Source organism: Coenobita brevimanus, chromosome 93, assembly GCF_032717465.1.
Source record: "Coenobita brevimanus isolate Jiangsu-jjx chromosome 93, ASM3271746v2, whole genome shotgun sequence".
Lineage (NCBI taxonomy): Eukaryota > Metazoa > Arthropoda > Malacostraca > Decapoda > Coenobitidae > Coenobita > Coenobita brevimanus.
Window position 1 is genome coordinate 48,586,749 of NC_137046.1, and position 13,739 is coordinate 48,600,487.

The following is a 13,739-nucleotide window of genomic DNA, read 5'->3' on the forward strand; positions in this document are numbered from 1 at the left end:
GGCGATCAAACTGGTGACGTACCGTCCGGCGCTGAATCCTCAGGTGACAAACTGTCATAGATCAGCAGGGATCGGTAAACAGAGAGAAGTGGTATATGAGAAGTGAAGAGATAAGAATGGAGGGCGAGCAATAGTCTTAAAATTTCTCAAAGTACCAGCCCACATGAATTTTAAAAATATATGAATGCATGTATGCATGTATATATGCATATACGATTATAGGCACAAATAAATGTATGTACTTATATCTGTACAGTTGCGGACAATAATACCATTCCAGTTTTATTCGAAAAATTATGAAACACTTATATAACATTCTGAAAAGTCTATTGGACTCCAAAGATTACTCCATTATGTTTCAAAACCCATTGATCGCTGTCTCGATTTTTACTATATATAGGTCGACCATTATTTATGTCTGCTACTGTACATACCAGGGGATATCATAAGTAGTAAAATTATCAATGAATGCTTGTCTATTGTCTCTACTGTCATATATATACTCTACTCAGTATTTAAAACGCTTAAAAGAGTGGGAGTTTAAGAAGGATGCTTACCTCGAGGTGACAAGGTCGTAGGCATGAATCCTACCATGGCACTGAGAAGTGAGGGGGAGACATGAATTCAGTCCTTTGTAGGCCAGTCTCTGTCAACCCATCATAAGCCAAATGGTAATGTACGTATTGCTTGTCTCCTGCTCTGAAAAGAAGAAAAATTATAATAGTAAATTGTGTCTGTGTGTCTGAGCTATAGTTCATTTTCATCACTTTGATGTTACCGTCTTCATTCAAGGTTCATAAAACTTCATATGGTCCTGACCTGTTTTTTGATACACAGTACAAAACAATCCATCCACCTCGGGTCTATAATATAAGGAAGTGGAAGTGATGATGGCCTTTAGAACCTAATGGCAGAACTCCACAATACGCAACCGTAGTTCCAACAGTAGGAATGCGCAATTAGCAGTCAACATTCCGAGTATATTAGCGTGACCCTGAAAACCGTGAGTGAGACAGAGGGAGCTCACAGTGACAGTGGACGGGGAAAAGACGGGGAAAGAACAGAACAGGGGCAGGACAGGGACAGGACAAGGATGGGGCAAAGGCAAGGTAGGGATAGGGTAGGGACGAGTTTGAGACGGAGTAGAGATGAGGAAAAGGGCAGGAGCGGGGCAGGGAAAAGTAATGACAAAGCGGGGACGGGCAGGGTCGAGGAAGGGACGAAACAGGGAAATGCTGGAAGAAAGGGCAGGGACAAAACAAGGTGAGAGCAGGAACGGAGCAGAGATGGGACATGAACAGGACAGGGATGGAGCAGGGGCAGGGTGGGGAAGGAGCAGGAACGGGGCAGGGACAGATCTGAAAGATAATGGGGACTGGTAGGGACGGGGCAGGAGGCAGGGTAATTAGCCTTCGTCAGTGAAACATTGACCTGTTCTGATTCGACGAGTTTTGGTTAAATTTGTTTGTTTGTTTGTGTTCATATTCTGCCTGGTGAATGATGTCTGCTCACAGTATCTTTCTGCTGTTCGTCTACCTGTCTGCTTCTGTCCTGCAGTTTGTTAGCCCCTCTACTTAGAATCTTCCGTTCCTTGTCTGTCTGCCTATTAATAGTATCCTTCTGCTGTTCATCTATGTGCTTATCTGTCTGTTAACCTATCTGTTGCATATGTGCTGCCGGTTTGGCTCTGTTGGTTTCTTTGGCTGATGTTAGCGTCTTCTTGACTGTATTCTGTCTGTGTATCTGTTCCTTTGTCTGCTGCTCTGCTGTCTGTTTATTGTCTCTGATTCTCCGTCTGTTGCACATCTGCCTGATACTCGGTCTGTTTGCTTCTTTGTTTGTTTATCTGTCCGTCTGTTAGCTGTCTGTCTGTTTGTCCACATCCTCTTTTTCTGTCGAAGTACTGTATACTCTTCTTACTTGTTTGTTTCTCATGTCTGCAACTGCTTTGTGTTGTACTCGTCTTTACCCTTGTATACTTACTGATTGCTCTTCGCTAAAGCCTACTACTCTGACTTCATCATCCTTGTATGTCTCTAAGTGTGAAAGTATGTTCCTTCTCCCGTTAATAATAAAAAATCAGAACAGCGTCTATTATTTGCTTCCAAATAATTTCACTGCTTTTTGCTGTTTTATTATTGATTTCTTTACGTGTCTGTTTGTCAGTTACTTTTTACTTTCCTGTTTATTTGTTCATTCCATACCGTTTGTATTTGTTATCATTTGACCCCCTGTATGCCATCCTGATTGCCATTATAATTTGGGTTATATGAGATAGAGAAGTAAGACAGACTGAAATGCAGGGGGGGTTAGATGCGTGAAACAGGTGGGTTAAATTAGTGAGACAGGGGTGTTAGATCAGTGCGGAGCAGTAAGGCAGGAGGGTTAGACAGTTGGCGAGGAGTTAGACAGTGAAAGATATGGAGTAGATTAGTGAGATAGGAGGGTTGGATCTGTGAGACAGGTTGGAGTAGTGAAACAGGAGGCTTAGATTAGCGAGGTAGACTCGAGTAGTGAGACAGGAGGGTTAGATCAGTGAGACAGAGGAGTCAGATTAGCGAGACAGAAGGAGTTCCAAACTTTCCTGTTGCTCTGTTAATCGTCCATCTTAACTTGAGGAGACGACGCTGTGATGGGAGTTAGGAGAGGCCGGGGGCGTGCAGGACTCTGTAATTAACGCTGCGTATGAGGGGTTAATGGAGCTTTTGTGTTTTCCCAGCCCTTGTTAGCTTTAATTGCCTGTTACGTGGAGGGCCGCTAACGAGGCTTTAAATTAATCTTCGAAAATAATTGGCTGGTTTCAGTGTATGCCTGCGTTTAGATATCGTGTAACTCTTTAGGGCGTGTTTTAGTGCATTTAGGAGGCAATTTAGCACCTCTTTCTCAGCTATTCATTTTATACCCTTGAGCGAAGCGCTAGGTGGGGTTATGTATTTGGTTCGGATTGTTTGTCTGTCCTTTTGTCTATCATTCTTTCTCTCTGTTTGTGTGTTTGTCTGTCTGTCTGTCTGTTTACCAAAGGATCAGGGGAAAAAAAGAAGCTGCACCAAATTTGGCATAATGACTGAGGAGCATCAAAGGAACAGGTGATCGATTTTTTGCCGAAAAAGGTCAAAGGGAAATTTCAACCCAACCAGTTTTTATCTGATTTCAGCCAAACGCAAGTAGTTCTGATTCATTCCTGATCAGACTTACTGGAAATATTTGAGGTTAGCCAAGGATTAAACTATTCTATTATCAGAAAAACTAGGTCACATCGTAATGTCAACTTAAACGCTTTTGCTCCGATTTGAACTATAGTTGGTAGATGGGTTGAGGGTCAGGTATCGATAAAGTAATTCGATTTTGAGAGTAATCAGGCAGAAGTTAGTTGTAGGACAGGGTCAATGGTTCGACGAAGAGGGGCTGAGGTTTGTTGCTAACATTATACCATTCAGAGATGACTGACTAGCGACTCGCCTCAAATGTCTGGACTGAGCAGACTGTCCCGGTCTCCAGCGATCCTGATGGACAATAAAAGATGAAGAAGTTTGATTAGGATAATACTAAGTCTTAACCAGAAGCAATATCTGATCTGGGGTAGAGACTGTGACGAAAAACACCATGACAAAACTTATTAATCAACGCTCTCAGTATCTTACGACTCAATTTCAGCTGGATAAAATCGTCTGGAGTCAGATGGAATAGAATTCCAATCATGAGAGGATTAGGGGTAGTAACACTGTGAGCTTCCTATCCTCAGTCTCAGCTGTATTAAACTGTCTGGTTTAGCTGGAAAATTTATAAGAATTGGCAGTCGACCATGGAAGTGTATATAACTGGCCTTACTCGTATGCAGTGTATGATCTAATGCTTTGACTAGTGTGAGACAAAGAAGTAAATGGAAATGTAAACAACAACAGACCCACTGGTTGTTTAATATGAAGTAGGTTATAACCTGCATGCCTTTTCAGTCAATGACGAGGATAACAACAACAACCGTGGAGAATACCCAGACCTACAGTAAGGTTAAAATGAGGTAAACCCTAACATAACAAGATGTTCGTCCCTTGTCGCTTGAAATTTACGGCCACCTTAGTGCATGATTTTGTAGTTCTCAGAATTTCCGCAAAAGAAGAAGTAACCAATTAATTGTTATGGGACTCTCCTCAGTTTTTATGAATTGATAGAGAAGAGTTGTTTGTGCATCGCACAAAACAGCCACTATCCTACCTATAACTGGTGCATGTAAATCTGGTGCAGTATTTACAAACTCTCCTAAGCTTAAGTGATGTAAATAATTGCTTGTAAATACTCTTGTCTTCAGTTCTGTAGCTACCATACCCTTCACAACTAAATGAGTGAATTCTAAAGTGGAGTAATACGCAAAGACGCGAAAGAATTTGTGAGAGTTATTTTTTATGAAGGCTTCCTTATCTCGTAAGTTGGGTATAGTCGGCTTGGTTTCACCTGATGGAACTGGACCACTCCCACAACTTGAACACAGAGCCGTGGTTGCGTATAATTTGATGAGCTGTAGCTGGGAGGTGGGAATGAGTCTCCTGGATTACTAGTCACATCTACCATCAAATTTGACTACACTTGGCCATCAACTGAGCCAAAAGGGGTAGGGATCTTTCAGGTATGTTGTTGCTGTTGTTGTTGTCGTTGTTGCTGTTGTGGCCCCACGCTCATCTGAAGTGCGAAACCGGTGGACTGCAGGCTGAAGTTAACCCTCTCTCTTATTCCACCCTTCTCCTCTCGAGGGACAGGGAAACAGTCGTCGGACGTTTGAACAACAGGGCAGTGGAGCCGCCTAGTCATACCGGTGCCAGAACGTGAAGGCATCCCTCTCCAGCACTATAGGATCCTTTATAACTACGGCTCCAGGTGCCTCAGTGTCTGTCTTGTGACACTCGGGGAAGGTCGGCCAGTGTGGGAAGGTGACGTGAGGGAAATTGCTTACCTTCGGAGGGCCGGAAAAGTTTGCGCAGCGTCGTGAGTTGATATTCCGAGTGTGTGTGTGTGTGTGTGTTTGTGTGTGTGTGTGTGTGTGTGTGTGTGTGTGTGTGTGTGTGAGAGAGAGAGAGAGAGAGGGAGGGAGAGGGAGGGAGGGAGGGAGAGAGCAAAGGAGAATAATTAAAAAACTCTCTACCTACATAAGAGAAGAGAAGGGAGAAGAGAAAAGAGTGAAGAAAACAAGTCCCATGAAAATGAAGACGTCCTCGGGCTGAAGAGGCTCATACCGACTTACCCTATGCAGACACACCGGTAAACTGGCTGGGAAGAGGTGCGAGGGATGCTCCTATGTCCGCTAGAATATGGCCGCTTCTGTGACTTTTGGAAGGACTTATTTTACTGCTGATTCCGTGCTGTTATCTGAGCCAGCCCTCACGTCCCCACCCACCCAATCAACCCACCCACTCCATCGCATCCCAGCCTACCCTACTCCACCCTGCCTTACCCCACCCTACCCCACCCAAGCTCCCCTCCAATATCACTACCACGGCCACATTCCACCCAAGATTCTTTATTCTCTCCCCCATTTTTCCCTCTTTCCAGCCCTTTATCTACGTCCTCGCAACTCTCTCTCTTCTACCAACTTCCCTCCAACTTTCCCTCTTTTCCTCCCCACCTTGTCTTCCCACTTCTCTTCCTTCCAACACTTTTATCTACATCCTCGCTACTCTCTCTCTCTCTTACTTACCATGATGCAGCTCTATCTCCTTTCTTTTTCACTTTCCCTTCCTACCCCTTTTCTTCCCAACATTTATTTTTCTGTCCACGCCACTTTCTTTTACCCACCTTCGTCTAGCACTCCCTCACTTTCGCCTTCCCTTCCACCTCGTCTTCTCCCCATCCCTTTCTCGTCACCCTCACATCTCTTTCCTTACCACCTTCGCCCAGTTGTCCCCCCTTCCCATCTCAGCTTCCCTTCCCACCTCTCCATCCCCCTTTATCTCTGGCCTTGAAATTCTCTCCTGCTCACCTTTCTTCATCTTTCGCTTCTTTCCTTCCCACTACCTTGCCTCCCACTCCGTTTACCTCCATCTTCTCATCACTCTCTTACGCGTCATGTTACAGTTCCTCCCCTCCCCCCTTCCCCACATCCCTTTTCTCCTGTTTCGTAAACCTCATCACACGCTCATTGTCACTTCTATCGACGTGTTTCAGTAGTTACATAATCCTGATCCATATTTTAGTACTCTCTCTCTCTCTCTCTCTCTCTCTCTCTCTCTCTCTTTCTCTTTCTCTCTCAATGCTACACTCTGCCAAAGCACTCTCCCCGTCAGTTCCATCAGCTCATTCCAAAATCTTCACTCTTCCTCCTGCACAGTTTTACCTCGCTCTGCCTCCCTCCCTGCTCAACCAACCTATTCTCGATCCACCAACTCTCTCTCATTCACCATCCAAGTGTCCCGGTCTCTCTGCCTCCCTCTCTCCCTCCTTCCCTCCTTCTCTCTCCCCTGAATCTCTTCCTCCCCCCCTTCCGCTCTCTCCATGCCCTCCTATCCCCGCTCTCCGCTCCCCTCGCCTCTCTCTTTCAGGAGGACAATAGGCATCAGTTCTCTCCTCCCTCCCTCCACCCCCAACACAACATCCACAAGTCTCCTCTTTCCTCCCTGGCTGCCGCTCCCACCCATTATATAACTGAAAAGGCTGGGCTATTTTTTTTTTTTTTCTAACTCTTCACAAAATTTACGCTTGGCTGATCATCCGTGAGTGAAAATAGAAAAGAGAGAACGTGGTATTTATTTTTTGTTCTATAGATAAGCTCCAACGTTTCTCCTGGATGCCGGTGAGCGAAAAAAAAAAAGAAAAAAGAAAAGTGTTATCCGAGCGGGTATTAGGGTGAAATATCTTCCATGGGTAAAGTTTGGCTGTATAGCTGTGTAAGGTTACTGCTATCGCTTTGTTGTTAGAGTAAAGCTGCCCGAGTGTATGTTGTTCTGAACCGCCTTTACAACGGCCGGGATAGAACATTGATTTTCTTCTGAGAGAGGCACGGGACTTTAGTTGTTGACTTCTGTGGGGGAAATTCAGATATCGAGCAGCATATCACCTTGTAACTCAGTACGGAATTCGAACCTCCAAGCTAAGTGTATTATGCATTTGAGGCCGTAACTTACTGTGATGAAAAGTTCCCTGGCTTTTGAGTAAATGAATGTGCCACTCTGTCAGTAATCTATTTCTACTCAATCAGTTACTTAAGCCATAACTTTTACACTATTTGGATACGACTACTTCGCCCTCCCAGAAAAGAAGGGTATTTTTATTTCGCCTCTTCAAAAATACTGGAGCTGGGTCTCTCAGTTTCACGTAACTTCACCTCAGCATTACACTTTCTCGTCTTTTTCCTTCTTACCAACTTTCTCTCCTTTACCTTTCTCCTTTATTTTCCTCACACTTCTTCGTTTTCTTCCTTTTTCCTCTCTCCCCCCCTCACACTTTCTTCACTCCCTGTACACCTTTTCATGCATTTCTCTCCCCCTCCCGCTCTCCTTCTCTCTCTCTCTCTCTCTCTCTCTCTCTCTCTCTCTCTCTCTCTCTCTCTCTCTCTCTCTCGCCTTTCCTTTTCCTTAGCACTTTCCACTCTTCCTCCCACTCCCCAAACTCTCTCTCCCCCTCTCTCCCTCCCCGGCCGTGTTCCCTGTCCGTAACATTTCATCCTCGGAAATATTTGCCAGAGAAATATGCCGCATTTATTTTTCCGCCCCGCAGCTGGTCAGTAATTAGGCCATGGAATTCTAGCCTTCGTCCTCCGCTAAGAGTTTACATACATATATTTTTCACCTGCAGACATTTATACATTTTTTTTTTAGATGTATATGAGGTCCTGCTGTAATATTTCGGCTGTCTGCCCACGTCTGTTTTTGTCATTTGTGATACAGAGTTAAAAATGACCAGCGCGGGAGTGTAACGGGGCAGACCGGATGGAGCCAAAAACTTAAATTATTTTCGCTGGACTTGGGTGGAAATTTTTGGCCAGCCGTACGGTGGAGGGAGGTGAATAATGATTTTGTTTGTTCCTGGCATTATTGGAACCGTTCCTTTGCTGCAGCTCCCTTTTAGTAGCCTACACACCATTTGTATAATCAAAATCATTTATATACTGCTTCAACTACAAACTGCCTCTGTTCCAACCCAGCTGTTTATAATGCTTAGGGATATACAGGAAATAGTTTTGATCATGCTTGACTTTACAGAACAGCAGGAAAAGGACGTGTCAATTTTAGGGAAAACGGAGAGAAGATTTGGCTAGTTGACACCGAGCCTTAAAATTGGTCTCTATCCTTCGACATGCACGTCCCGTCTTGGCCTCTCACTCTTATTTTCTGTCTATCCTTTACTCCTTCTCTCTTCCCTTCCCCCGCTTATTTTTCCTTTCTCTGAGACATTTCGTCGACTTTACATTGTTTCTCTTCTATGTCCTTTTCTCTCAATTTACATCGCTTTTTGTTTTTTGTTCTCTCTCTCTCTCTCTCTCTCTCTCTCTCTCTCTCTCTCTCTCTCTCTCTCTCTCTCTCTCTCTCTCTCTCTCTCTCTCCATTTTTTTCATTTCCACATTTTTCCTCTGTCTCTTTTCTCTTCTTCTGTCTCTTTTCTCCTTTTTTTTGTACTGTCTTGTCCCTTCTTCCTTCTTCTCTTCCCTCCTTCCTTATCCTTATTTTCTTTCCTTCGCTTTTTCCTCTCACTTTCCTCTCCCATTCTCCACTTCTCTTCCCTTCTTCCCTTTCCCTCTCTTTTCTCCTTCCTTTTCCAATTCATTCCTTCCTCCCGCTCGTGTCTCTTCCTTTATTCTTCCTCCCTTCTTTTCCCTCTTTCATTGTCCTTTTCTTCCTTTCTTCTCTCTCCCGATTCCTCCCTCCTTCCTTGCACCGTCCCTCCCTCCAGGCATTCCTCACTGCTCCTCCAAACATTTTTCTATATTCTTGCCAGAGAGACGGTTCTCATCCTCCGTTCCTTCTCTCTTCCTATAAATATTAGCACAAATCTTATAGCCCTTCAGATTTAAATTTGAAAAGTCTGTTAATGAAGCTTATTTTCTTAATCTCTTCAGTCCGAGAGATCTTTTTCACGTTGATAGTATCGTCTGGTGGTGGCATGAATGAATTTTAAAAGACATCATCATACTGACAGTGTTAATAAACTTTGCTTTTGGCCGATTCGCCATGACAGATCATTTGGAAGCAGTATAAATTCATCTGATGGTTGCAGGAAAAATATTAATAAGACATCATTGTACTTTTAATGTCACTGGAGTTTGTTTCTAATCTGTTCACCTGAGCAGAATGGTGTCGTGTGGTGGAAGCAATAATTTGTTGGCAGACGTCATGATACTGAAAGGGTTAAAAAATCTGGCATCTGACACTTTGCATGCGAGGCTTCCAAAGAGCGATAAACATCACTGTGTGGGGGAATTATAGAGTCTTCAGGAGGAAAAAAATGGGACAGGACTATGAGCTTTCCCTGTATATTCTAGTATACCTTTTCTGTCGTAACCTAAAGATGCTGTCTCATTCTCTCTCTGAGCTTTATTAGACCAATGGCATTAAGTTTCACATTGCCAACAACCTTGTGTACCAATTCATGATACATAATAAACTAATTTTATAATTGCCACGCGTGAGGAATGAAGGGAAATAGCAAGAACTTTGTGGCGAAAGTGTGGGATGGTCTAACGAAAGATCTGAACCCTTGCTACACAGATTACAGGAGGAGGTATAAATCCACTGAGACGCCCAATTCTAGGGCAAGATTTATTACTGGTGTTGCCTACCTCTCTCAAGCTGGGCAGAAGGTGTAGCGGGAGGGATGATTTAACTAGTGACCAAGGAGACTCATTCCTACCTGCTCAAAGCTAAGTCTCATCAAATTTCATATAACCACGACATAGTACTCAAGTTATGATCCAGTTCCGTCTGATGAAAACAAACAGACAATAAAAAACAAATCACAGTCGTCCTCAGTGTCCAAGAGATTCGCTGAAATATAAAAATCTCTCTTGTATTTCAGTCTTTCACCGGAAATGAATGACGCGCACTCAACTCCCAGGTGAATGACAAATGGCCCGGCTGATGAACAGGCGTTATTAATATCGCGCTGAAAAACGACCTGAAAAGGGTTATTGCAAAAACTGAATGGAGAAAATGAAGAGGAAAGAGAGAGAGAGAGAGAGGGAGAGAATGTAATAACGTTCGGTGAGGTGTACGTGTACGGAAGTGTGGTGTGGTGGAGTGTGGTGTTGTGTGGTGTAGTGTTGTGCGGGGAGATGGGTGCTGTGACATGCAAATTTCCTCCTTAACACGGCGGCATCCATACCAGGCCCCTGGTATTGGCGGGAGGGGTGAGGCATGGCCGGGGGTGAGGCGGTAAAGAGGTGGGGGAGGGGGAAGGAAGGGGACGGGGAGATAAGCTGAAGAAAGATGGAGGAAAGGAACATGAGGAAAATAAAGGACGACTGAGGGACGGACAGTGGGAGGGGAGAGGGAATAAGTGATTGAGAAAAAGAGGAGGGAAGGAGAGAGGGGAGGAGGTAATGTGATGAGGGGGGGAAAGAAGAAGGAAAGGAGGTTAGAAGGAAAGAGGAGGGGAGAAAAGAAAGTGAGGGTTGAAAGAAAGGGGAGGGGAATAGGATGGGAAGAAAATGTGGAGGGAAGGAAGAGGAGGAAGGCGGGAGGGGGAAAAGCACGAGAAGAAACGGGTGAATAATGTAAGGAGTGGGGAAAGGAAGGGAAGAAATGGAAGAGAGAAGGAAGGGAAAGGGAGAATGCAGGGAGGAAAAGAGTAAGGACGAAGGGGAAATGATGGAAGAAAAGGAGCGGAGATGGAAGGGGAGAGAGAGAGAAATATGAAAGGATGGGGGCAGGTGAGACACGCAATTATATACTGTCATATTTTCTACTAAGTGACTCACAATGCACCGTACCTGTTGCTTCGTATTTTGCATGAAACTCAATTCTATGGGAGGAAAGGAAGGAAAGGTTGAAAAGAGACTGATATAATGAAATAAAATACAGTGCTGTTCTGATACTGTAACGTTTTTCCTTGTATGAGAAATTTATTGGTGGATGGATTTCACATTTTGTACACAACACATATTATGATTCACACGAAAGGTAGCAGTAAAGACCTGAACAACTACCGTCCAGTTAATCTCCTCCTTGTTGTGTACAAACATTCCACAGAAATCCTAACAAACCGATTTAGTGCTACACTAGACACAGACCAGCCACCAAAATAGGTTGGATTTCGTTGTGGTTATTTGTCAACCGACTATACTCATGTTACTAATCAAGTGATTGAGAAAAGTTCAGAATAAAGGAAAACTTTGTGCATGACATTTATCGATTATGAGAAAGCATTTGATTCAGTTGAAAATGCTGCAGTGATGAAATCAATCCTCGAAAAAGGTGTCTAAAAAAAAAAAAAAGTTAACGTACAAGACGAATTTTATAAAGATAGTGCCGGTACCGCTATCATGTGTGCTGCTCTTGCCTGTGGAAGTATTGGTCACTGCAAGAAAGTCAGTGAATTACTGCCTCAGGGCCCTTCACTGCACAGTTTTATAGTGCTACAGATTTCCATTCCAGGGTCGTACTAGACGAGCAACTGGAAAACTGAGAATGGACGTGTTTACAGTAACCCGGCAGAGAACAATGACTGACAGAATATACGGAGTAATTATTTGTGAAGATGAGTCAAAAGTATTCTGGAACTATGAGACACTAATACTGATAGGATGCTCGTCAGACTGCTCTCCGTCATAAAGAATTCAAAAGATTTATATTTGTTCACCAGGTGGAGCAATGAATGAAGGGGGGAGCAGAAGGTGGTGGATAACATAATATTCTCCAAAAATATAGACTCCCGAGAGTGAAGAGAAGGAAAGAATGTGTTACATTTTAACAGGGTTAAAGCATTTTATTAAAGCTGTAAAAATAGGAAAGGGGTTAAGATGGCACAAATATTAAATTAGAGACTGACTGACAGCCGCACCTGAAGTGTAGAAAATTTAGGCAGCTCAAGAGCAGAAGCATGAGAACATAATAAGCTCATGAACAGTATAACAAAGAAACGAGGACACACAGGAAGGGTTGCGGTCAGTTGCCTCAGACAGGTGGGGTTCAGTGAGAAAAAGGTGAAGCTTGGAAGGAGCACGAGAGGAGTTCAACAGAGAGGGTGTTTGACGAAAAAACACCAGTGTTGGTGTAGCTAATGGAAAGTGAGTCAGATAATGGCTCAGAGCATCACTTTTGGTTGTTTCCGGGAAAAAAGCTGCTGACGGAGGTACGAGAAGTCGCTGAAGTTTGGTGCACTGCTAATTAATTTTGAACATTCTGTATAATGTGTACACTCAATGTAAGTTTCTTGTAAACAACAGAGGAAATGTTCAAGAGAACTGGCTGGTCTAATCTTAATGTCAATGAAACACACACGCACGCACACACACACACACACACACACACACACACACACACACACACACACACACACACACACACACACACACACACACACGTCAAGATGATCAGGAGCTAAAGTTCCATATTTAAGTGAAACGGGAGCTCTAGTCCTTTCAATCACTACTCTTCTGTGCATCATGGAGTTGTAGTCTTGATCGTCCCATGTTTACAGAGAAGCTTTGTGGAAGTACATGAACAGTGGAGTGAAATGGAAGGTGCATGAGGCCGCTTCCCTCCCCTCCCCTGCACCCTCTGCCATCATCACCAGTAAACACCCTCATCAGTGTTAGCTCCATCATGACCCAATCCTCTCTACCCTCATATCCCACACCAACCCTTGCTCTCACCCCTTCCCTTACTTCCCACTCCACCTCTCGGCCCTCATCCCTCCCAACGCCCTCACTCCTTTCTTCAGTCACTACTTTGACCATTACTCCCAAGATCCCATATTCCTGCATCCACCCCTTCCCCCTGCAATCCTCCCCCCTCCCTCTACACTCCTCTCTCCTCCGTACACTCTTACCCCTGCCCTACACTTCTACCTACCCCTACATTCACTAATATCTTCACACTAACCCCTCCCCTACACTTATCCCTTCCCCAACACTCACCTCTCCACTCACACATTTCTTTGTGTTCATCCATTTTCCATCTCTCAACCTTCACCCTGCCCTCTCCCTCCCTCTCTCACCTTTACTCTTCCCCTCACCCTCACCCTCACCCTCACCCTTACGTCCTTTTTCTCCCTTCACGTATCCCCTCTCCCTTCAGTCCTCTCCCACCTACCCTCGGCTTCACCCTACACCCTCTACTCCCTATCCACTTATCCTCATCCTTTCTCTTACCTTCACCTACAAACTACATCTATCCCTTTACTTCCTCTCGCCCTTTTTTTTTTCTTTTTTTTTTTTCACTTCGCTCCTTCTACCCTCAGTCTTTCCTCTTGCCCACTTCTCTTCCTTGTCCTAAACTCATCCGTCCCCTCTGCTTTCACTCTACTAGCTCTCCCTCTCCTTCCCTTTCCCCTCTTCCTTTCTCTCTTGCTTTCACCCATTTTCCTTCTCTCACAGTACAACCCTTCTCTTCCCACACCCCATTTCCTTTCTCCCTTCTCCTCCCCCTTCCTTCAGCTTTCGTTTCTAGCTTTCACTTAACCCCTCTGATTTCACTTCCACCCTTTGCCTTCACTCCACTTCCTTAACTCTCCCTTTTCTTCATAACATTTAATTTTTCCTCTTCCCTCATTCCTCCCCCCTTCTATCACTTCCCTCCCTACCCTCACTCCTTTCCCTC